General features: G+C 39.7%; 1 protein-coding gene, 1 non-coding gene and 1 pseudogene across 8 annotated transcripts in view; 2 read left to right on the top strand and 1 right to left on the bottom strand.

Moving 5' to 3' along the window:
* Positions 1 to 26,509, bottom strand: part of WDR33 (WD repeat domain 33) — a 122,630-nt gene that overhangs the window by 81,634 nt on the left and 14,487 nt on the right. The gene's annotated exons all lie outside the window — the stretch shown is intronic.
* On the top strand, positions 17,178 to 17,285 carry LOC122903801. The gene has a single exon (XR_006384027.1). It is a non-coding gene; the product is annotated as a U6 spliceosomal RNA (small nuclear RNA).
* Positions 23,989 to 24,974, top strand: LOC122902769 (annotated as a pseudogene).

Here is a 26,509-nt window from a genome sequence, read left to right on the forward strand (position 1 = left end):
AGAAGGTTCTGGGGCACCTGGGTGGCTCACTGGGTTAAAGCCTCTGCCTTCGGCTCAGGTCATGATCCTAGGGTCCTGGGATGGAGCCCCGCACTGGGCTCTCTGCTCAGCAGGGAGCCTGCATCCCTTCCTCTCTCTTTGCCTATCTCTCTGCCTACTTGTGATCTCTGTCAAATAAATAAATAAAATCTTTAAAAAAAAAAAATAATGGAAGGTTTTAAGATCCCCATTCTCATTAACGCAAACCTAGACTCCATTGTCAGAAAACCAGCCTGGCAATCTCTATTTTAAAATAATTTATCTCCAGACCAGTAAGTAGGTCCTGGGATGAATAATCTACCCTAAAAGAGATCTGATATATATAATCTGTCACAAAACTTTGAGGGGACCTACATCAGTGGTAACCAAGACCGGTAACAAAAATGATCACGGTCTCTTTTTTTTCACTGCCCAATCATTAATAAATACGAATCCTGAACAAATCAGGAGCAGTACTGAGACCATTCAGTTTTTTAAAGAATAAACAAGAAGGTAACTGTTAAAATAGTTTTTAAAATAAGTTCACATGATTCATGGGACAACTAACTGGGTGGCTCAATCGGTTGAATGTTTGCCTTCTGCTCAGGTCATGATTCCAGGGTTCTAGGACAGAGTCCGACATCGGCCTCCTTGCTCAGTGAGAAGACTGCTTCTCCCTCCACCCATCCCTCTCCCTGCTTATGCATGTGTACACTCTCTCTCTCTCTCTGACAAATAGATAAAATCTCTGAAAAATAAATTAATTAAAAATAAAAGTTCAAGTGATTCTGTACCTTGACTCTAGTACTAGATACACAAACCTATCCAAAAGGTCATATGCTGTATACTTTCATTTATGTGACATTCTTGAAATAACAAGATGACAAAAATGGAAAGCAGATCAGTGATTGCCAGCAGTTAGGAATGGGGAAGGGGTGTGACTATAAAAGGGGAACTACTGCAGTGACGAACTGTATCCCGACCATGGTGGTAGATACACAAATATATACACACAATGAAATTGCAGAGAACTCACACACAAGAGTACAAATAAAACTCGGGAAATCTCTGTAAAAACTGGAGATTAATACCATGTCCATATTCAATTGTACTACAGTTTTACAAAACTGTACTACAGTTTTACAAAACTGTACTACAGTTTTACAAAACTGTACTACAGTTTTCAAAATTACCACCACTGGCACAAACTAGGTAAGGTATACAGATCATTCTGTGTTTTTTTTCTCAGAAATGCACTGAATATATATATAAATTATCTCAATAAAAAATAAATTTAGGGGCACCTGCATGGCTCAGTGGGTTAAGCCTCTGCCATCGGCTCAGGTCATGATCTCAGGGTCCTGGGATCGAGCCCTGCATCGGGCTCTCTGCTCAGCAGGGAGCCTGCTTCCTCTTCTCTCTCTGCCTGCCTCTCTGCCTTCTTGTGATCTCTGTCTGTCAAGTAAATAAATAGAATCTTTAAAAATAAATAAATAAATAAATTTAGGGGTGCGTGGGTGGCTCAGTGGGTTCAAGCCTCTGCCTTCAGCTCGGGTCATGGTCCCAGCGTCCTGGGATCGAGACCCGCATCAGCGGGGAGCCTGCTTTCACCTCTCTTTCTCTCTGTCTACCTCTCTGCCTACTTGTGATTTCTGCCTGTCAAATAAATAAATAAATAAATCTTTAAAAAAAGAGAAATTTAAAAAGTTAACATGAGGAAATAAAGTTAACACAAACAATTCCCTAATTGGCAAAAACAAACCACCCATGCTGAAAATACACATAGTCAAAACTGAAAAGATAAGCATTTTAAGGGGTACGTGGGTGGCTCAGTGGGTCAAGTGTCTGCCTTCAGCTCAGGTCAAGATACCACGGTCCTGGGATTGAGCCCCACATCAGGCTCCCTGCTTAGCAGGGAGTATGCTTCTCCCTCTCCATCTGCTTGCCTCTCCCGCTGCTTGTTTTTTCTCTGTCAGATAAATAAATAAAATCTTTAAAAAAAAAAAAAAAAGATAAGCATTTTAAGACTGCTACCAGAAATTTGCTGATATCTAAACTGGACATTAAAGATCCATTTTTTTTTTAATTTATTTGAATGGAGAGGGGAGGGAAAAGGACAAACAGACACCCCACTGAGTTGGAAGACTTTCATGGGCCTCAACCTCACCACCCTGAGATCATGACCTGAGTCCAAACCAGGAGTCAGTCACTTAACTGAGTGTGCCAGCCAGGCACCCAAAGATGAACTTTAATTAACTCTCAGTGTAGGGGCTGTCCAATTTTTATAGCTTTCAGCCAAAGATTTAGCTGCATAATTCTTCATAACCTTGGGGTTAAAAGCAGCTTCCATTGCATATTTAAGCTGTAGTTACTGAAACATTTTAATGGATACTGCACTGGGTCAGTTTAATGCATATTACTTGATACTGTACCTGCACTTTTAGATGTAGTTTTCTGTGTCCAAAGTTAAAAACTAACTTTTACATATAATCCATCTATGACCACAATTCTCGCCACTCAGCTTAGTTAGAAAGTAACAATTCAATATTTCAAAAGTATGATTCTGGGATAAAGAAACCTATACCATCAACTGTTTTCAATGAAGATAAAGTCAGTGATTAGTGAGTGTGGTTTTTATCCTTGTCCTTAGCATACAAAGCGAGAGCTTTTTCATTTTTACACTGTTTTTAAAAATGGATTATATTAACTTAGCAAGTATTTAACCAATAAAAACTGGACAAACTAATTCTCACTGGAATACTGAATATCTTTGCAAAAATAAACAAAAACAATACAGCATTTTCCGATAAAGTGACCTCTTAAATTAGGAATAAGGAATTCAAAGATTCAATTATGATCTGAAGCTACCCTTCCCAAAGCCAGGCTTAAGGCTCTCATCTTCATTCTAATTTAATTGTGTGGGATATGAATTGGGCAGCAGAGATTTTTAAAAGCTCCCAAATGATATTAAAGTGCAGCAAAAATTTGAGAACCACGAGACATCCAAGTAACTTGGACAGTTCACTTCTTAAACAGTTTCCTTAGAACAGCAAGGTCCTAAACTTTTTATTTCAGGATACCTTTTTTTTTTTTTAAAGATTACTTTTTAAAGATTGATTGATTGATTGATTGATTGATTTATGAGAGAGAGAGGGCGGGGGAGAGAGGAAGGGAGAGAGAGCATGAGAGAAGACAGATCAAAGGGAGAAACAAACTCTCCACTGAACAGAGAGCCCAATGTGGCACCTGATCCTGGGACTCCAGGATCATGACCTGAGCCGAAGGCAGTTCCTTAACCAACTGAGCCACCCAGGTGCCCAGGACACCTTTACTTTTAAAAATTGAGCATTCTGGGGTGTCTGGGTGGCCCAGTCATTAACTGTCTGCCTTTGGCTAAGGTCATGATCTCAGGGTCCTGGGACTGAGCCCTATGTGGGGCTCCCTGCTCAGCAGGGAGACTGCTTCTTCCTCTGCCTGCCACTCCCCCTTCTTATGTTAGACTACATCTAAAAGCATCTACATCTTATGTTAGACTACATCTAAAACTACATCTAAAAGCGCCCTCCCCTCTCTCTCTTAGACAAATAAGATCCTGAAAAAAAATAAATTTGAGGATTCCCCTAAATTTTTGTTTATTGTGATATTTACAGATACTTGCCATTTAGAAATTAAAACAGAAAGCTTCAAAATATTTAACATATATTTAAAATAATGATAAACCCTCCTTTCACAATGATGATGCCAAAGACAAAGAAGAAAGCCCCTGCCTCTCCCAAAGCCAAAGCCAAAGCAAAGGCTTTGAAGGCCAAGAAAGCAGTGCTGAAAAGCATCCAGTCACAGAAAGAAATCTGTACATCACCTACATTCTGACATCCCAAGATACTACATCTCCAAAGGCATCCCAGATATTCTTCAAACAGCATCCCTGGGAGAAACAAGCTTAACCACTATGCCATCATTAAGTTCCCCCTGACCACTGAGTCACCCATGAAGAAAACTGAAGACAACACACTTGTGTTCATTGTACATGTTAAGACCAACAAGCAACAGGCTGTGAAAAAACTCTTGACACTGATGTGGCCAAGGTCAACACCCTTAACAGACCCAATGGAGAGAAAGCATGTTGGACTGGCTCCTGACTATAATGCTTTAGACGTTGCCAACAAAACTGGGATCATAAAGAAGGAAAGAAAAAAATAAACAAAACAAAACACTGGGCGCCTGGATGGCTCAGTGGGTTAAAGCTCTGCCTTCAGCTCAGGTCGTGATCCCAGAGTCCTGGGATCTAGCCCTGCATCATGCTACACTGGAGCCTGCTTTCCCCTCTCTCTCTCTGCCTGTCTCTCTGCCTACTTGTGATCTCTGTCAAATAAATAAAATCTTTAAAAAAAAAAAAAAAATTGGGATCATCTAAACAGATCCAGCTGGCTAAATCTAAATATACATTTTTTTCACTGTAAAAAATAAAAAAGAAAAAACCCATTATAATAACTACTTCCCCTTGCCCAAAAACAGCTAGTAAAGAGTGACACTTATTTTTTACATTTTTTTCAAATCTCTTTAATGTCTAGCTTAATTTAAATGAAAACGGCTAGATTCTCATGTTAGCTGCATTCAACCTACTACAGTGTGTTATTTGGGTTGAAGTATATGAAAAATATATGGACCCCCACAGATATATATTTAGAAAAAATATAATAGCTTTCTCAGAAAGTTGTGCATATTCTTTAATATTCCAACAAAATCTGACAATGTGGCATCTACACATTAATAAGAAGCATCAGGGTGACTCAGTCAGTAAATCACCTGCAGTAGCTCAAGTCATGATCCCAGGGTCCTGGATCAGCAGGGTACCTGCTTCTCATCCCCCACCCCCGGCTCGTGCTCTCTTGCTCTCTCAAATAAATAAACAAAATCTTTAAAATATAAAAATAAATCACATCAACAAGCTTTTAGTACTCTGTTACATTAAAGTGCATTTGTTTATTTTGCACTTAAGAACTTTTAACTATGCATGATTTTACATCATGCACTGATAATTTAGAAAACACTGGCTTCACAGAATTATACATATCATCTAACTCACATTTCTTATAAAGCAAAATAATCATTTTTATTAAAATCACCACTGGTCTTCAACTAACATCTTCTTTCACTAAGACACAAGTGTTTGTTAAAGTATGTGTGGAAGCATATGGGAACAGCCATACACTTAAACTCGCTGAACCAGAGTCTGTATTCTTTTTTTTAAGATTTTATTTATTTATTTGAGAGAGAGGTGAGAGAGCATGAGCCAGGTGAGGGGCAAAGGAAGAGGGAGAAGCAGACCCTGCGGAGAAGGGAGCCCGATGTGAGGCTCAATCCCAGGATCCTGATGATGACCTGAGCCAAAGGCAGCCGCTTAACCGACTGAGCCACCCAGGCACCCCAAAACCAGAGTTTGTATTAATCACTGTTCAAGTAACTTCTTTCATCAATACTACATGAGTTTGTACACTTACGTGTAGAGACATACGAGAACAGCAGTATGCTTAACTCATCTGAACTACACTGTTTTTTGTTTTTTTTTTTTTAAGGACTTTATTTATTTATTTGAGAGAGAGAGAGAGAGCGAGCAAGAGAGTAGAGAGGTCAGCAGGAGAAGGAGACTCCCCGCCCAACAGGGAGCTCGATGTGGGACTCAATCCTGGGACTCCAGGATCATGACCTGAGCTGAAGGCAGCTGCTCAACCAACTGAGCTGAAGGCAGCTGCTCAACCACCCAGGCGCCCCTGAACTACACTGTTTTTAATGCATCCTTCAACTAACATCTTTTATATGGCACCAGTTTATAAACATATGTGAAAGCCCTAAGCTTAACTCACTGAAACTACATTGTGCATAAACCATCTTTGAAACTATACTGCATATAAAGAGTCTTTTTTTTTAAGATTTTATTTATTTATTTGACAGAGAGAGACATAGCAAGAGAGGAAACACAAAGCAGGCGGACTAGGAGAGGGAAAGCAGGCCTCCTGCTGAGCAGAGAGCAGGGTGCGGCATCATGACCCAAGCCAAAGGCAGACGCTTTAATGAGCCACCCAGGTGCTCCTAAAGTATCTTTCAAGTAATATTTTCATTTATTAAAATATAAGTGTAGGGGCACCTGGATGGCTCAGTCGTTAAGTGTCTGCCTACGGCTCAGGTCATAATCCCAGGATCCTGGGATTGAGCCCCACATCGGGCTCCTTGTTCTGCAAGAAGCCTGCTTCTCCCTCTCCAACTCCCCGCTCATGTTCCCTCTCTCGCTGTGTCTCTCTCAAATAAATAAATAAACTTTTTTAAAATAAATAAATAGATAAATAAGTAAGTGTATGTAAACTTACACGCAGAAGCATGTGAGAACAGCCATATGCTTATCTCACTGAACCTATATTGTGTGAAAACCTTCTTTCAAGCAACTTCTTCTTTCACTAAGACACAAGCATTCGTAGACAGATATGCAGAAGCATGTGAAAAACAGACCTGTCCTTAAAAAAATAATTTAAAAAAGAACTATTAATTACTGGGAAACTCAATCTCACAAGGCAGATACAAGTGTTCAAAACTTGTATCTTTACAAATCAATTTTTATCACACTAACAAATGCTGACAACTGTTTCCCTTGAAGCACAGTCTACCTACATTCCCCTTCAAGAAAAATACCTGCCATGTACTCATTTGAAAGCCATGGCTTATCATTCTTTTCTTTTCAATTCATTTAATATATTGTAATGGACTTTTTTTTTTTAAGCAGTATTCAGATTGGCTTTATTCACCTGGCAGTATGTATCTGAAGTCCTACCATGTCTTTTCCAACTCATTTATTTTTTTAGCACTAATATCCCATTGTCTGCATGTACCACTTTGCTTACCACTGAAGGATGTCCTGGTTGCTTCTAAATTTTGGCAGTTATAAATAAATAAAGCTCCAATAAGTATTCATATGCAAGTTTCTGTATAGTCATATTTTCAATTCACCTGGATAAATACAAAGGAGGACTGCTGGATCCTCTGATAACAGAGTACTCTTAGTTTTGTAAGAAAATGAAAAACTATCCAAACTGACTACACCATATTGCCTTCCCACCAGTAATGAATGAGAGTTCTTGTTGCTTCATACCCTTACCAGCATTTACTATTATCAGTGTTTTGGATTTGAGACACTGCAATACGTGTATAGTGGTATCTCCTTATTTAAAATGACAGTTCCCTGATGATGTGATGCTAGGCATCTTTCCATATGCTTGACACCTGTGTATTTTCTTTAGTGAGGTGTCTGTTTAGATATTTTGCCCTTTTTTTTTTTTTTGAAATATAAGCTCCGCACCCAACATGGGACTTATCTCATGACCCCAAGATCAAGAGCCACATGTTTGAGGCACCTTAGGTGGCACAGTCGGTTAAGCGTCCAACACTTGGTTTTTGCTCAGGGCCTAATTAGGTCTCAGGGTCTTAAGATCGAGCCCTGCATCAGCTTCATGCTCAGTATGGAATCTGCTTTAGATTCTCTCTGCCCCACCCCTCCTGCCTGCTGGCTCTCTTGCTCTCTTAAATAAAGTAAGTAAATCTTAAAAAAAAAAAAAAAAAAATAGGGAGGCATCTGTGAGCTAAGTGTCTGCCTTTACCTCAAGTCATGATCCCAGAGTCCTGGGATCGAGCCCTGCGTCGGGCTTCTTACTCCGTAGAGAGCCTGCTTCTCCCTCTCCCTCTGACTGTTGCTTCCCCTGCTCGTGCTCTCTGTGTCAAATGAATACCTTAAGAGAGAGAGACCCACATGCTCTACCAACTGAGCCAACCCAAGTTGTTCATTTTCTCAGGTTTTAAGAGGTTTTTTTTGTTTTGTTTTGTTTTTAAGATTTTACGCTCGGCAGGGAGCCTGCTTCCTCCTCTCTCTCTCTGCCTGCTTCTCTGCCTACTTGTAATCTTTCTCTGTCAAATAAATAAATAAAATCTTTAAAAAAAAAAAAAAAAGATTTTACTTATTTATTTGAGAGAGACAGCACAAGCAGAGGGAGCAGCAGAAGGGGATGGAGAAGCAAGCTCCCTGCCAAGCAAGGGGCCCCACTCAGGACTCCATCCCAGGACTCTGGGATCATGACCTGAGCCAAAAACAGACGCTTAACCGACTGAGCCAACCAGGTACCCTTTTTAAGAGTTCTTCGTATATTTTGGACAACAATCCTTTATCAGATAAATCTTCTGTAAGTATTATCTCCCAGTTTTTGGCCTATCTTCTCATACTATTGATTAACTTATTTTTAAAATTACATTCACCAAAAAGTAAATTTTAGAACTTAGAACTTTAGAACTTGGAACATTTCCAGATTTTGACAAATGCACAGAATCATAAAATAACCAAAATCAAGATGCAGCACCCTGTTACCAATTTTCTACTACTACTCCTAGTCCCTGGCAACCATTTTGTTTGTTTCCCATCACTATAGTTTATCTTTGTAGAATGTCATATAAAGAGAATCACACACTGTGACCCTTTTAAGTTTGGCATTTTTCATTTAGCATAATAATTATGAGATTCACCAATGTTGTTTCAAGTACCAGTAATTCCTTTTTTACGGTTTGTTTTTCCATTCACCAATTGAGGGACACTTGAATTGTCCACGGTGCTTGGCAATTTGAACAAAATTACTACTGACAGTCATGTGTAGTTTTGTGTAAATGTTAAGTGTTCATTCTTCTTGGGTAAGTATTTAGGACTGAAAGTGTGGGGTCGCGTAACTTCATATTTAAACTTTACGGGAAACTGCAAAAAGATTTCCCAAAGTGCCTATACCATCTTACATTCCCACTAGCAACTTCGAAAGTTCCAGTTGCTCTACGTCCTCATTAATACTTGTCAACTAGGCAGAGAAGAGTTGTTTGTTTTGTTTCTTAGTCACCCTAACAGATATATAGTAGTATCTCATTGTGGGTTTTTTTTTTTTAAGATTTTATTTATTTATTTGACAGAGATCACAGATAGGCAGAGACAGAGGAAGGGAAGCAGCCTCTCTACTGAGCGAGAGCAGAGAGCACGATGTGGGGCTCAATCCCAGGACTCTGGGGTCACGACCTGAGCCCAAGGCAGAGGCTTTAACCCACTGAGCTACCCAGGCACCCCTCATTGTGGTTTTCATTTGCATTTCCCTCAAGACAAATGATATAGAGCATTTTTTTGGTCCTTACTTACCACCCATATGTCTTGTCCAGCAAAGTTTCTGTTCAAATATTTTCCCCATTCTTTAATTGGGTTGTTTTCTTATTGTAGAGGAGTTTGTTGTTTTTTTTTTAAGATTTTACTTTTTTCTTTATTTGACAGAGAGAGACGGAGAAAGAGAGAGCACAAGTAGGGGGACTAGCAAAGGCAGAGGGAGAGGAAAAGGCAGACTCCCCAATGAGCAGGGAGCCTGACATGGGGCTCAATCCCAGGACCCAGAGATCAAGACCTGAGCTGAAGTCAGAAGATTAACTCACTGAGCCACCCAAGTACCCCTAGAAATCTTCATCTAAACCAAGATTATAAAGATTTTTCTCCTTTGTTCTCCTTTGCCAATTGTATTATTTTACATTTCACATTTAGATCTCTGATCTATTTGAGTTCATTTCAGTATTAGGTATAAGGGATGGTTTGAAATTCTTTTTTCTCATATGTTGTCCAATTGTTCCAACTCCGTATGCTGAAAAAGACTATCTTTTTTCTACCAAATTGCTTTTACACCTTCGCATAAATCAACTGACTGTATTTCATGTGGATCCACCTCAATATCCTGATTACTTTACCTTTACAGAATGTCTTGAAATCCGCTACATTTCATCAGATTCCCCAACTATGTTGTTCTTCATCAAAACTGATCTAGCAATTTGTGTTGTTTTGCCATATTATAATTTTTAAAAGCAGCTTATTACCCATAAAAAATATGAGATTTTGATCTTTATGGACCAATCTGAGAAGAAATTATATTTTAACAATATCTGTCATCAAACCATAAACAGGTAATTCTTTAGGTCTTTTGTGATTTGCTTCAACCATGTTTTGTAGTTTCAGACACACAGACAAGCTTTGTCAGATTTATACCTGGTTTTGGTGCTATTTAAATGGAACTGTGTTTTACTTATTTTCATTCCCAGCTGTTCACTGGCAGTATAAAGAAACACAATTAATTTTTATACACTGTCCATTTATTCTGCAACCTTGCTAAATTCACATGTTGATCCTAGACTTCTTATCAATTCCTTGGAGTTTTCTGCATAGGTAATCATGTCATCTGTACCGCCGTCCCCGCCGGCGGGCCGCTGCGCGCGCCCCGCGTGGCATGGCATGTCCCGCCGCGCGTCGGGACCGGGGTCCGGTGCGGAGAGCCCCTAGTCCCGGGAAACGGGGCGCGGCCGGAAAGGGGGCCGCCCCCTCGCCCGTCACGCAACGCACGTTCGTGGGGAACCTGGTGCTAAACCATTCGTAGACGACCTGCTTCTGGGTCGGGGTTTCGTACGTAGCAGAGCAGCTCCCTCGCTGCGATCTATTGAAAGTCAGCCCTCGACACAAGGGTTTGTAAAAAAAAAATTTAAAAAAAAAAAAAATCATGTCATCTGTAAATAGGGGCAATTTATGTCATTCTGTTCTAAAAGCTTTATTTCTTTTTCTTGCCTTATTGTACTGTCTTGAAGGAGAAAGCATTCAGTCTTTCTCTATTAAGTATTCTCTATTAAATGTGATATTAGCTAGATTTTTATAGATGCCCTTCAACAGTTAAAAGAAAAACCCTTCCATTCCTAATCTGTAAGAATTTTTATCAAGAAAGTACTAAGAGGGGCGCCTGGGTGGCTCAGTGGAGGAAAGCCTCTGCCTTCGGCTCCCGTCATGATCCCAGAGTCCTGGGACAGAGCCCCACATCAGGCTCTCTGCTCTGTGGGGAGCCTGCTTCCCCCTCTCTGTCTGTCTGCCTCTCTGCCTATTTGTGATCTCTGTCAAGTAAATAAATAAAATCTTAAAAAAAAAAAAAAAAGAAAGAAAGAAAGCAGTTCTGACTGCAGTTTGAAAACTCACCACCGCCATACAGAGTTAAATTCAAATGACTGGCACAGAAAAAATTTTCACAAACTACGAAGTATATTAGCAATCTAAGGTATTATTACAAATTATTCACAAGAGCTATACCCAACACTAAAAACTGGACCTATTCCTAACCTTCCCAGATTTAACTTATAAAAATGACAAAACCTGGGGCACCTGGGTGGCTCAGTTGTTAAGCATCTGCCTTTGCGCAGGTTGTGATCCCACAACTAATCCCAGGGTTCTCAGACTGAGCCCCACATCAGGCTCCCTCCTCAGTGGGGAGCCTGCCTCTCCCTCTCCCACTCCCCCCACTTGTGTTCCCTCTCTCACTGTGTCTCTGTCAAATAAACAAATGAAATCTCTTAAAAAAAAAAAAATGACCCAAGCTATGCTTTTAACTCGATAAATATTAACCCAGAAGGAAATGCAAAAATCTACAGAATCTAGGGGTGCCTGGGTGGCTCAGTGGGTTAAAGCCTCTGCCTTTGGCGCAGGTCATGATCTCAAAGTCCTGGGATCAAGCCCTGCATCGGGCTCTCTGCTCGGCAGGGAGCCTGCTTCTCCTCTCTGCCTGCCTCTTTGCCTACTGTGATCTGTCAAATAAATAAATAAAATCTTTAAAAAAAAATAATTACAGAATCTAAAAAAGAACAAATAAATAAAACTATCTTGGTTGGCTATCTTGCTTGTAAATGAAACAAACGAATGAATAAAGCAGGCCAGTGGCACTACAAACACACTCATGTTTGTAAATGCTTATAATACTTATAGAAAAATACACCAGAAATATTACCAGTGATGGTATCTCTGTCTGCCTCCCTGCCTACTTGTGCTCTATCTCTCTGCCAAATAAATAAATAAAACCTTAAAAAAAAAATTGGACACTCGACTGACTCAGCCTCCCACCATGCCCCCCAAATTAATTTTAAATGGAAAATGTGACTGTCCAAAAAACAGATGCCCTTTCACACGTGCTTATGCAATACTGAGAGGAAAAGAGGAAAGGGAGACCTATTTTGGATTATGAGACTAAAGAGACATAACTAACCTCAATGAAACCATGATTTTTTTTTTTTTTTAAGATTTTATTTCTTTTACAGAGAGAGAGAGAGAGAGAGAGCACAAGCAGGGGGAGCAGGAGAGGGAGAAGTAGCCTCTCCTCTGAGCAGGGAGCCCAAGTACAGGGCTCAATCCCACTGGGATCATGACTTGAGCTCAAGCAGATGCTTAACCGACTGAGCCTGGACCCAGGCACCCTGGGACCCTGACTTAAAAAAAAAAAAAATGTTAGGGGCTCCTGGGTGGCTCAGTGGGTTAAGCCTCTGCCTTCAGCTCAGGTCATGATCCCAGGGTCCTGGGATCGAGTCCCACTTTCCTCTCTCTCTCTCTGCCTGCCTCTCTGCCTACTTGTGATCTCTGTCTGTCAAATAAATAAATAAAATCTTTTAAAAAAAAAATGTTAAACAAATGTCAGCAAGGATGTGAAGAAAAGGGATACCTTGTGCCCTGCTGGTGTGAATGTGAACTGGTGCAAATTGGTGCAGCCACTATGAAAAACAGTGTAGAGGTTCCTCAGAATATTAAAAACAGAACTACTCTACAATCCAGCAATTCTACTTCTGAGTATTTCTCTGACGAAAACAAAACTACTAATTCAAAAAGATATGCACCCATGTTTACAACCTCCCAAGTATCCATCAACAGATAAATTGGATAAAGAAAGTGTGTGTGTGTGTGTGTGTGTGTGTGTGTGTGTGAATATGCAATGCAGTATGATTTGGCCATATAAAAGAATGAAATTTTGCCATTTTTGACAACACAGATGAACCTTGAAGGCATTATGCTAAGTGAAATAAATCAGAGAAAGACAAATACTGTATAGGTGAAATATACATGTGGAATCAGAAACAAATAAAAATACCCACATACACAGACTGAAGAAAATAGACTGGCGGTTGCCGGAGGTGGGGGATGGAAATGGGAGACACTGGGTGAAGGCAATCAAAAAATACAAACTTCTAGTGATAAAATAAATACGTTGTGGAAATGTAGTGGACACTAGGGTAACTCTTAATTAATTATTCTGCACTGCAGGGCACCTGGGTGGCTCAGTTGGTTAAGCATTTGCCTTTGGCTCAGATCATGATCTCAGGATCCTGGGATCAAGCCCTGCATTGGGCTCCTTGCTTAGCCGGGAGCATGCTTTCCCTCTCCCTCTGCCTGCCACTCCCCATGCTTGTGCTCTCTCTGTCAAATAAATAAATATTTTTAAAAATAATAGTAATACCGTACTGCAAATTTGAAAGTAGCTAAAAGTAATTGCGCCTGGATGGCTCAGTGGGTTAAGCCTCTGCCTTCAGCTCAGGTCATGATCTCAGGGTCCTGGGATGGAGCCCCGCATGGGGCTCTCTGCTCAGCAGGGAACCTGCTTCCTCCTCTCTCTCTCTCTCTCTGCCTGCCTCTCTGCCTACTTGTGATCTCTCTCTGTCAAATAAATAAATAAAATCTTAAAAAAAAAAATAGTAGCTAAGAGTAGATTATAAGTTCTTATCACAAGAAAAAAAAAAACTGTGACTATGAAAGGTGATGGCTATTAACTAAATTTGTGGTGACCATTCTGCAATATATAAAAATATCATATCATTATGTTGTACACATGAAACTGACATTATATGCAAGGATACCTCAATTTTAAAAATATAGCACAAAATAATGTTATACCAAATTATTTATTGAATTTATACAGTTCAATTAGGTAAATTGGGTAAATAAAATTAAGTAAATAGAATTTACCTAGTTACTTTAGATAAACAGAGTAAGTATCAAGTAATTATTGCTAATTTTATTTTGTTACTACTATGGTAAAGAAAATACCTTTATTCCTACTGATAATGAACAATGAGGTTTTTATTTTTTTCATTTTTTTTATTATTATGTTCAATTAGGCGACATATAGTAAGTACATCATTAGTTTTTGATGTGTGTTCAACAATTCATTAGTTGCATATAACACCCAGTGCTCATCACAAAACGTATCCTCCTTAATACCCATCACCAGGTTACCCCATCCCCCAACCCTCTCCCTTCTAGAACTGAAGAGGAAAACTGTCCTCTCTAATGAAGTTGCTTTGTGTATTTATAAATATTAATGAACAGAAACTACTTGGATGGTTTACCTTTAAAACATGTCTCGTTGCTGGATATTTGAATTTTTTTATTTGAATTTTTTTGTTGTTTTCTAAGATTTTATTTATTTACTTGAGAGAGAGAGCGCATAAGCAGGGGAGGGGCAAACGGAAAAGCAGACTCCCGCTGAGCAGGGAGCCCAACATGAGGCTCCATCCCAGAACCCCGGGATCATGACCTGAGCCAAAACCAGATGCTTAACCCACTGAGCCACCCAGACGCCCAGTGAATTGTTTTGTTTTTGTTTTTCTTAAGATTTTATTTATTTATTTGACAGAGACAGATCACAAGCAGGCAGAGAGGCAGGCAGGGGGGCGGGGAGCAGGCTCCCCACTGAGCAGGGAACCCGATGTGGGGCTCCATCCCAGGACCCTAGGATCATGACCCAAGCCAAAGGCAAAGGCTTTAACCCACTGAGTCACCCAGGCGCCCCTCGTGAATTGTTTTTAAAACATATCCCTCTACAACTCAAATTGCACCAATCATCATTGTACATAAAGCTTTAAGTCAAAAGAATCTTTGCTGTCTTAGGGAAAAAAAGAAAACACTTCTTCTAGGCTCTATTTTAGTTTTCTTATTAACAAAAGATTAAATACTGGAGGCACCTGGGTGGCTCACTCGGTTAAGTATCTGCCTCTGGCTCAGGTCATGATCCCAAGGGTCCTGGGATAGAGCCCCGCATAGGACTCCCTGCTCAGTAGGGAGCCTGCTTCTCCCTTTCCCTCTGCCACTCCCCCTGCTTGCACGCACACACACATACTCTCTCTCTCTCTCTCTCAATAAATAAAATCTTTTAAAAAAATAAAAATAAGGGCGCCTGGGTGGCTCAGTGGGTTAAAGCCTCTGCCTTCGGCTCAGGTCATGATCCCAGGGTCCTGGGATGGAGCCCCGCATCGGGCTGTCTGCTCCGCGGAGAGCCTGCTTCCTCCTCTCTCTCTCTGCCTGCCTCTCTGCCTACTTGTGATCTCTGTCAAATAAATAAAATCTTTAAAAAAAAATAAAAATAAAAATAAAAGGTTAAATACTTTTTTCCATTTTATTAACCACTTTTACTCCCACCTCTATGCACATTTACATTCTTTCTTCATGCCTTTTGTGTACTGTTTTGGGGAATAAATATATAGTTAGGTCATTGTCATTTGCCTCCTTTATGACTAGGCTCGGGGGAAAATCTCAGTACACAATTCAGCTGTTTGTATTTTGAACGAAAAAACATACTTCTTACATCCCCGCAGTTAACAACAACAACAAACAGCTTAATAGGAAAAACAGTTTATGGTTTCCCTTTGCTCAAACTAGAATGATCTTCATTCAAAGATTTCCCATTTACAAATTTATCTACTTGGTAAAATTTATCTGTAGCCCCAAATCTCTGGCATCATTTGTAGACATAGAAAGTAAAGAAAAACTTGAACTGACCCAGAGATCAAGTTCCCAGCTGAGGTCTAACCAGGCAATGCTGTGCCTTCTTGTTTCAGCTCTCATACTGTAAATAGGTGTCCTTTTTGCAATCCACTGAGTGTCAAGTTTTACACATTTTGTTGTTGTTGTTGTTTTAATTTCACTGCTTGAAATTGTCTCCAAGTGTTGTGCTGAAGTGCTATCTAGTGTTCCTAAGCTCTAGAAGGCTGTGACGTGCCTTAATGGAGAAAGTAGGCAGGACTGGTTCAGACATGAGCTGTAAGTAGTACTACTGCCCATGAATTCAAAGTTAATTTAATGGATCAACAATATGTATTAAATAAGGTATCTTTAAACAGAAGCACACATAAGATTATGTCTCAATTGGCTTTACTGCAAATGTCACCAAAGGCTCACAGGAATCTAACTCTGCATTTCCCCTGGAAAAAAACACTCAGTATTTGCTAATTCAGTGTCTGCAACATCACAGAATATAACTGCCATGATTAACAATAATCAACTGGAGTTGGAAATACTTATACTATTCAATGGGGAAAATAATAGAACGGGAGCACCTGCAGAGCTCAAGTCACATCTTAGAAGGAAGTTCAAGACATACAGCAAAAAGGCACCTGGGTGGCTCAATCAGTTAAGCATCTGCCTCCAGCTCAGGTCATGATTCTGGGATCCTGGGATCAAGCACCATGTCTGGCTCCCTGCTCAGTGGGGAGCCTGCTTCTACCTCTCCCTCTGCCTCTCCCCTGCTTGTACTCTTTCTCTCTCTCAAATAGATAAGTAAAATCTTTGGGGGAAAAAAAGATATACAGCAAAGTTGTACCAATCTAATATATTTGTAACACCTACTTGCAACACCTCCACAGAACACCTAAATTTTGGGGGTGGGGATACAGTGTCACTAGAATACAAAGAACGAAACTAGGCAAGCTAAATTGGACTCTATTTAAGGCTCTGATCCCTGCCTATGCTAGAGAAATTTTTGACACTTTGATCCCTAAAAAGAAGGAATAAGATTAAGGACCACTAGGGGTGCCTGGGTGGCTCAGTCAGTTAAGGGTCTGCTTTCAGCTCAAGTCATGACTCAAATCCATATGGAAGTCCCTGCTCAACAGGGAGCCTGCTTCTCCCTCTTCCTCTGCCCCTCCCCACTGCCCTGCCCACTTGTGCTATCTCAGATAAATAATATCTTTTTAAAATATAAATTTCAGAAAACCATTCTATGATTTAATAGAGATCAATGTAGACTTAAAATATTTTGTTTCGCAAAAAGTCTTTCAGTCAAGTTCACAGGCATAAGCAACCAGAAAGAAATAACTAATAAACTCTGCCTATCTATAAGATGAAATTTTATATAATCACTAAAAATCTTGAAATATTTTAAACAAACTTCATGACCCAACATTAAGTGCAAAAAATCAGAGTGTAAATAATTATAATTACTTTAAAAGAACCATACACTTTTGTACAAAAGCTAAAAAAATGGATGCTCACTTCAGCAGTACATATACTAAAACTGGGAACAATACAGAGAAGATTAGCATGATCCCTGCACAAGGATGACATGCAAATTCATGAAACATTCCACAAAACAGAACAAAAAAAGCCCCTCAAAATAGAAAGGAACATAAAAGAAAAGTAACCACGCATGGGAGTTAACAGTAAAATTTGGCTGTCTTCTTTATACCTTCAGTTCTTTCAAACTATCTACAACAGATATGGATCACTTTTATGAGAAGGTAGGAGTGATTTTTTTTTTTACAGATTTTATTTATTTATTTGACAGACAAGAGATCACAAGCAGACAGAAAGGCAGGCAGAGAGAGGGGAGGAAGCAGGCTCCCTGCCGAACAGAGAGCCCAATGTGGGACTCGATCCCAGGACCCTGGGATCACGACCTTTAACCCACTGAGCCACCCAGGTGTTTTTAAAATGTTTTTCTTTTTAAAATACTCTTCTGGGGAACACCTGGGTGGCTCAGTCCATTAAGCATTTGCCTTCAGCTCAGGTCATGATCCCAGAGTTCTGGGATCAAGTCCCGTATCAGGTTCCTTGCTCAGCGGGAAGCCCACTTCTGCCTCTGCCTGCCACTCGCCCTGCTTGTGCTCACCACCCACTTTCTCTCTCTCTCCGTCTCTCTCTCCAATAAATAAATTATTTAAAAATAAATAAATAAATAAAATAGTCTTCTAAAATCTCTAACTTTGCCCAATATTCTAACAACCATTGTTAGCATATTCCTATACTGATGTTCTAAATTAATTTTGCTAATTTATTATTATGCTCAATTTATTCAGTCTTTACACTCCCAAAATAAATTATGCATAATCCTAGAAAACATGTATCTCACTGGCAAAACCCCTCATGTCTATCTTTCTGCCTAAACTGCAAATTACATGTAAGCAAGGACTGAGTGTTTCTTATTTTTCTTCAAGATTTTATTTGAAAGAGAACGCGCACATGCACACACGTGTGCAGTGGGGGAGGGGCAGAGGAAGAGTGAGAACCAGGCTCCCCACTGAGACTAGGACCTGACCCAAAGGCAGTCCCTTAACTGACTGAGCCACCCAGGCACTCACTGCAGGACTGAATGCTTTTAGTCTCTGTATTTCCAATGCCTTGCATACATGTAAGAATTATCACAGATATACGTTAAAATATATAACAGAAAATCACTACTGAAACACCCAATAATACTTGCTGCATACAGGTTCCACCAATGGATGTTAAAATTAGTGGGCAAAAGCTTGAGAACAAGTACTTACATAATTCCAAAGTATCTCCTCCAAGATATTTTTAGTTACAAAGGAAAAAGTATTAACTATGCAGTAGAAAGCATTTGCTCACAGAACATTAATTTTTCTGTTTGTATATTACAAGCAATGAGCTAAGAAAATTATCACCAATTGAAAAGGCATGTTCCAGATAATTTAAACTTAAAATACTAAGTATGTGCTGCACATGTAAAATAAACATTTTTTCGGTGGGGGGAGACAATGCTTGAGATACACAAAGCAAGAAAATTCATTCGCCAGAATAACTGTTAACAGAGACGATTAATTAACGTTAAGCACCCTCTTAACTATCCGCCAAGAGACATGTCTCCTTTGTTAAGACTCCTGGACAGAGAAAGCAAATGGTTTCTACTCCTCCTCAACAGGTTGGCAGAGCATAGAGACCTGATCTGCTATTGAAATACCTCAGTGAGAACGTCTTAAAAAGACAGGGTATGAGGGTACCAATGGGGGGCTCTGTCGGTTCAACATCTGACTCTTGATTTCGGCTCAGGTCATAATCTCAGAGTTGTGAGATGAAGCTCCCATCCTGGGTTGTGAATTGGTCAGGCTCTCTGCCCCTCCACTCATTAATGTGTGCGTGTGCACGAGTGTGCTCGCTCTCTAAAATGAATACATCTTTAAAAAAAAAAAAAAAGAGAGGGACACCTAGGTGGCTCAGTCAGTTAAGCATCTGCTTTTGGCTCAGGTCATGATCCCAGAACCCTGGGATCCAGCCTGCCATCCAGCTCCCTTCTCCTTCTGCCCCTTTCCCCTGCCTGTGCTCACCTGCTCTCTCAAATTAAAAACAAAAACAAAACAAACAAAAAAAAACTTTAAGAAAAAACAAAATTTTAAAAATAAAAAAAGTATATGTATGAAAAATTAAAAAGTAGGATGACTGGTCCTGGGGCTTGAAAAAACAAGGCCTACCAAAGATCAGTTGAATGTAGAGGAGATGTTACATAATAATAGGGAATTAGGGCAAATTTTCTTAGATGTGATACTGCATGTTGCTACTGCATACTGAATGAAGCATCTGGTATCATGATGTCTGAAATTACTCTCAAACAGTTAAAATATATGTATATATGTACATATGAATGCAGAGACAGAATGTTATTGGTTGAATTACATCCCCTCCTCAAAACCTTAGCACCTTATTGGGACACAGAGACACTCCAGATGTCGTTAGTTAAGATGAAGTCATATGGAGTAGGAGGAGTCTATAATTCAATAGGATTAGTGTCCTCATAAAAGGGAGAAATTTGGACACACATAAAGAATGGAGTTATACTGGCACAAGCTAAGGAACTACCAGAAACTAGGAGAGAGGCCTGGAACAGATTCTTCCCTAATACCATCAGAGGGAACAAGGCCCTACTGATACCTTGATCTCAGTCACCTGTTGTTCTTCAGAACTCGAAGACAATAAATGACTATTTAAGCCACACTTGTGTTATGGCAGCCCTAGCAAACTAATAGAGAAACAAAATATTTTAAAATTGTAACAAATTGGGAGGTGATGGGATTTTATTTATGTATTTGAGAGAACAAGAGAGCAAGGAGCATGAGTAGGGGGAAGAGCAGGGGGAGACGGACAAGCAGACTCCCTGCTGAGCAGGCAGCCAGAGGCAGGGCTTGATCCCGGAACTCCAAGATCATGACCTGAGCCACAGTCAGATGTGTAACCGACTAAGCTACCCAGGCACCCCGTAATTTCTCACTTTTAAGTATGATGTTAGCTGTGGAAATTTTGTAGATGCACCATATCAAACTGAGGATATCCCCACCATGTCTGCTTTGCTGAACATTTTATCATGAACAGATGCTGAATGTTGTCAGGAGCTTTTCTGCATGTATTAATATAATGCACAATTTATTAATCTCTATATATAAATTTTCTTCATAACTCATATGATGTAATGAATTAACTCAACTCATTTTTGAGTGCTAAACCAGGCTTGCATACCTGAAATAAACCCCACATTGTCATAATGTGTATAATTCTTTTTATTCACCATTAGATTCAACCGGTTATTCTGTTGAGAATGTCTACATTTATATTCATGAAAAATAATGACCTACAGTTTTCCTCCTGTATGATATTTAAGTGGTTTTGGTATTAGGGTAATACTGGCTTCAGAGAATGAATTAGGAAACATATGCTATATGAGGTTTCTAGAGTAATCAAACTCATAGAGACAGAAAACAGAACAGTGCTTATCACAGGCTAAGAGAGGGAAGAACAGGGAGTTAATGTTTAATGGGTACAAAGTTTCCGTTAGAGAAGCTGAAAGGGTTCTGGAGATAGATGGTTATAAAACATTGTTAACGTATTTAATGTCAAACAAGTGTATACTTAAAAATGTTAATTTCACTGGAAGAAAAAAAAATAAAGTTAAAATGGTGAATTTTATGTTAAGCATATTTTAACACCAAAACAAACAAAACTAGACCTGGAACCCAGTACGTACTCAATAAGTATGTGATGATCTAGTGACCTTAATAAATGCATACTGGAAGATTACTTTTTTTAAGATTTATTTATTTATTTGACAGAACGAGAGGGAGAGAGCACAAGCAGGAGGAGCAGGAGGGGGAGAAGCAGGCTCCCTGCTGATTACAGAGCCCGATGTGGGGCTCAATCCCAGCACCCTGGGATCACGACCTGCCCGAAGACAAAGTCTTAACTGACTGAGCCACCCAGGCACCCTGAAGGAATCTTTTTTTTTTTTTTCCCTAAGATTTTTATTTATTTGACAGAGATCACAGGTACGCAAGCAGGCAGAGAGAGAGAGGGAGGAGGAAGCAGGCTCCCCGCGGAGCAGAGAGCCCGATGTGGGGCTCGATCCCAGGACCCTGACATCATGACCCAAGCCAAAGGCAGAGGTATTAACCCACTGAGCCACCTAGGCGCCCCATGAAGGAATCTTTTTTAAATGCTATGAGGGAATGCTATGGGAAGAAACAGGGGAGCACAGACGTAAAAGAGAAAAGTTCTGGGCAAAGTAATGTATGCAGGGATAAAAGAAGGAATATACAAACTGGAAAAGGGGGAGGAGGTGGATTCCAGGCAGAGGAAATAGCAACAGGATTAAAAGGTTTCTGTTTTAACTGAGACACAACTGACACATAACACTGTATTCGTTTTAGGTGCACCTGAGTTTTTTTGTGTTTTTTTTTTTTAAGATTTTATTTATCTATCAGATAGAGATCACAAGTAGACAGAGAGGCAGGCAGAGAGAGAGGGGGAAGCAGGCTCCCTGCTGAGCAGAGAGCCCCATTTGGGGCTCGATCCCAGGACCCTAAGATCATGACCTGAGCCCGAGGCAGAGGCTTTAACCGCACCTGAGTTATTAAAATGGTTCACGGACAGGGTAGGTGTTAAGAGGGAGCAGCAGAGGAAGAAGCTGAAAACCTCTAAGTTCATATATTGGAGCTGGTGTCTGAAATTCGTGCTACACCAATCTAGACATGCTAAAAACATACTAAATCTATCAAATAGTGCAAGGAGCCTTACCTGGGGTATATGGATATATAAATAGGCAAAAGGACTTCAAAGACACCCCCTACCTCAAGCTGCAAAAATTCAAATACAAATATTTACATTTTTCCTGGGGAAAAAAATACCCCATGGGATCCAGAAAGTACAACACTAGTGTTGGAAACAATGATGACTCACCCCAGAAATATAAGTAAAAAAGTGTGAATTTTAGAAATGTGAATTATCCTATGAAAGGTAATACCAGGAAGAGGCCTGAAAACAATTCAGTCAACTATAATAATCCAGGAAGAAGATGAGCATATTTTTTTACTAAAATCTTTCACTAAATTTTTTACATTCGTCATAAAATTTTATTAAAATCTAAAGTTCTGGAGGCACCTGGGTGGCTCAGTCATTAAGCGTCTGCCTTCAGCTCGGGTTGTGATCCCAGAGTTCTGGAATGGAGCCCTGAACTGGGCTTCTTCCTCTCCCTCTCCTACTGCTTGTGTTCCCTCTCTCGCTGTCTGTCAAATAAATAAAATAAAATCTTTAAAAAAGGGTCACCTAGGTGGCTCAGCCGGTTAAGCATCTGCTTTTGGCTCAGGTCATGATCTTAGGATCCTGGGATCAAGCCATGCCTTGGGCTCCCTGCTGAGCAGGGAGCCTGCTTCTCCCTCTGCTGCTCCCCTTGCTTGTTCCCTCTCTCTCTCTCTCTCTCTCTCTGTCAAGTAAATAAACAAAAAATCTTTTTAAAAAAAATCTTTAAAAAAAATAAAATAAAATCTGAAGTTTTTGCCTATAAAAGTAAGATTCTAATGAATTGCCTTTAAGGGTCTACCTTATATAGTGTATTCAATGAGCTGCATAACATTTTACTATGCAAAAATGTATCTTATAAAAATTATCAAAAAGGGATAAATTCCCCTCATTACTCCTGCTAAAGAATGACTCCTCTGAGTGCCTGGGTGGCTCAGTCAGTTGAGCATCTGACTCTTGGTTTCAGCTCAGGTCATGGTCTCAGGGCCCTAGGATCGAGCCCCACACCAGGCTGCACACTCAGCATGGAATCTGCTTGTCCCTCTCTCCCTCTGCTCCCCACTCCCATGCACTCTTGTTCACTCTCTAAAATAAATAAGTAAAATTCTTAAAAAAAAAAAAAAAATGACTCATCACTTTCTGAGAAGCAACATCACACAAAAAATCAAAATCCAGGGGCACCTGGCTGGCTCAGTCAGTGGAGAAGCGACTCTTGATCTCAAGGTTGTTAGTTAAAGCCCAAAGCTGGGTATAGAGATTACGTAAAATAAAATCTTTAAAAAAAAAAAAGCAGGGATGCCTGAGTGGTTCACCAGTTCCATGTCTGACTTCGACTCATGATCTCAGGGTCCTGGGATCGACACCCTCATTGGGCTTCTCATTCTGCGAAGGAGTCAGCTTGTCCCTCTCCCTCTGCCCCACCCCACTTGTGTACTCAATCTCTCTAAAAACTAAAAACTTTAAAACAAAAGCAAAAACCATAATATGAGTGTTAATGTGAGTAAAACCACCATATTCATACACTAATAGTGCACATACTTTGACCAAGCAATTCCACTTGCCTAAATTTATCCCTACATGTATGCAATCATATGTGCATAAGGTTATTCAATGAAGCACCTTTTGCAATAACCAAAGAGTGGAAACCACACATGTCTGTTAAGGAGAGGACTAATTAAAGTAAACCATAAAATATACATACAATGCATATTATGCAACTATCATAAAGAAGTTAGTTCTATTTAGGATCTTCAAATATATCGTCAAGTCAGAAAAAGCAAAGTATATGGGGCACCTGGGTGGTTCAGTTGTTAAGTGTCTGCCTTCGGCTCAGGTTATGATCCCAGGGTCCTGGAATCGACCCCATATCAGTCTCCCTGCTTGGTGGGGAGCCTGCTTCTCCCTCTCCCACTCCCCCTGCTTGTGTTCCCTGTTTTGCTGTATCTCTGTCAAATAAATAAATAAAATCTTTTTAAAAAATTATAAATCAGGTGACCCGGACTGCGCGCCAGCACCCCCAGGCCAACAACTCTGCCACCATGGAGGACATGAACCAGTACAGCAACAGAGAAAAATTTGCAGAGGGATCCAAGATCAACTCGAGCAAGAATCAGTAAGATGACGGTAAAATGTTTATTGGAGGCTTGAGCTGGAATACAAGCAAGAAAGATGACTGAGTATTTGTCTGGATTTGGGGAACTTTTGGACTGTACAATTAAAACAGATCCGGTGACTGGAAGATCAAGAGGATTTGGAATTGTGCTTTTCAAAGATGCTGCTACTGTTGGTAAGGTTTTGGAACTGAAAGAACACAAACTGGATGGCAAATTGATAGAACCCCAAAAGGGCCAAAGCTTTAAAAGGGAAAGAACGGCCCAAAAAGGTTTTTGTGGGTGGACTGAGCCCAGATACTTCTGAAGAACGAATTAAAGAATATTTTGGAGACTTTGGAGAGATTGAATATATTGAACTTCCCATGGATACAAAAACAAATGAAAGAAGAGGATTTTGTTTTATCACATATACAGACAAAGAGCCAGTAAAGAAATTGTTAGAAAGCAGGTATCATCAAATTGGTTCTGGGAAGTATGAAATCAAAGTTGCACAACCCAAAGAGGTATATAGACAGCAAGAGCAGCAACAAAGAGGAAGAGGTGCTGCAGCTGGTGGACAAGGTCAGGGCCAAAACTGGAACCAAAGATTTAATAGCTATTATGACCAAGGATATGGAAATTACAATAGTGCCTATGGCAGCAATCAAAACTCTAGTAGCTGTGACGGCTATGATTATACTGGGTATAACTATGGGAACTATGGATAGGGACAGGGATATGCAGACTACAGTGGCCAACAGAGCACTTACATCAAGGTATCTCGAGGGGGTGGCAATCACCAAAACAATTACCAGCCATACTAAAGAAGGATGTTGGAAAAAACAGGAGGAAATTGCTAAAGTTAACCCATCTTGCAGGAAGACATTGAAGATTAGTCTTCTGTTGATCTAAGATGATTATTTTGTAAAAGACTTTCTAGTATACAAGACACAACTGCGTCCAACTGTATTTAGCCACCAATTAGTTTTCTTTGTTCTTACTTTGTCTTTTGCTATCTGTGTTATGACTCGATGTGGATTTGTGTTTATACAAATTTTTTGTATGATTTCATGTTAAACCTCAAATGCTTTCTTATGCAAAAAAAAATATAAAACAATGTATAGATTATTAGTGTGCATGTAAAAAGCAACAAAAAAGAGAACATCTACAGTATATAAATTTGCTACATATACCTTAATATTACTTTGGAAGATTTTGTAACAAACTATTAACAGGGATAGCTACTAGATAGATAAAAGGAGAAGACAACTGCAGGAAGAAGACAGATTCACTGTACATCCTCTTGTACCTTTTACCTTTTTTTAACACATGCATACTGTACATGAATGAGTGAATGCATAAAAACAAAATAACTTATAAAAAATAACGCTACTAACTACAGTGATAGAAACATGGTCACACACAAAACTGGAAATATCTACTCTGGGCACAAAACAAATGTAAAAAAAAAACAACTGGAAATGAGCACTATGGGCAGTAAACGTGGGTGAAAAATACTCTTTATTAATATCAACTACAATTTGAGTACAGGAAACATGAAGGAGGCATTGAGCAACACATTTGGGATATGTGGGTGGATTGGTTGGTGTGTGTGTTTATAAAATCTACCAAGAAATATTCTACCAAATGCAGATTTAAAAGTTGAAAATCACTGCATTACTCAAACAAAAGTACACCAAAGTTCTTACCGGTAACCAATTCTAAACAGAGCTGTATGTAACAATTTAAGCACCACAAAACAATGTAATTTCTTAATTCCTGATGGGAAGATTTTCCTACTTAAGGCTCTTCTAGGTATGTAACTGTTTTAACTTTAGCTCTCTCCCAAAGACAATGAACCAAAAAGCCCTTCGGAGTTATACAATGAAATGCTCTGGGTTTTCCTGTAGAAGTGGAAAAAAACACTAAACTAGTATTCAGATGACCTGGAATCTGCCACTATGTGACTACAAATAAATTTAATCTCTTCAATCCTGTTTATCTTCCAATTAAAAGTCTAGATTAATGACCCCCAGAAATAAAACAATTCTATAATTTCAAGATTACATACAGAGCAGGTAAGAATTTTCCAAAGTTTCTTGCAGCTCCTTTTTTTTTTTTTTAAAGATTTTATTTATTTATTTGACAGACAGAGATCACAAGCAGGCAGAGAGGCAGGCAGAGAGAGAGAGGAGGAAGGAGGCTCCCCGCTGAGCAGAGAGCCCGATGCGGGGCTCGATCCCAGGACCCCGAGATCATGTCCTGAGCCAAAGGCAGCGGCTTAACCCACTGAGCCACCCAGGCGCCCCTTGCAGCTCCTTTTTAACCTAGTTTAACAACTAAACTGAAGGTTAAGAACAAATACCTAAATTGCAGACAAAAGTGCTTAACAAAAAAAATCATTCCCAAAGCAACAATCCTAAAGAGA

The sequence above is a fragment of the Neovison vison genome, chromosome 3 (assembly GCF_020171115.1).
Source record: "Neovison vison isolate M4711 chromosome 3, ASM_NN_V1, whole genome shotgun sequence".
Classification (NCBI taxonomy): domain Eukaryota; kingdom Metazoa; phylum Chordata; class Mammalia; order Carnivora; family Mustelidae; genus Neogale; species Neogale vison.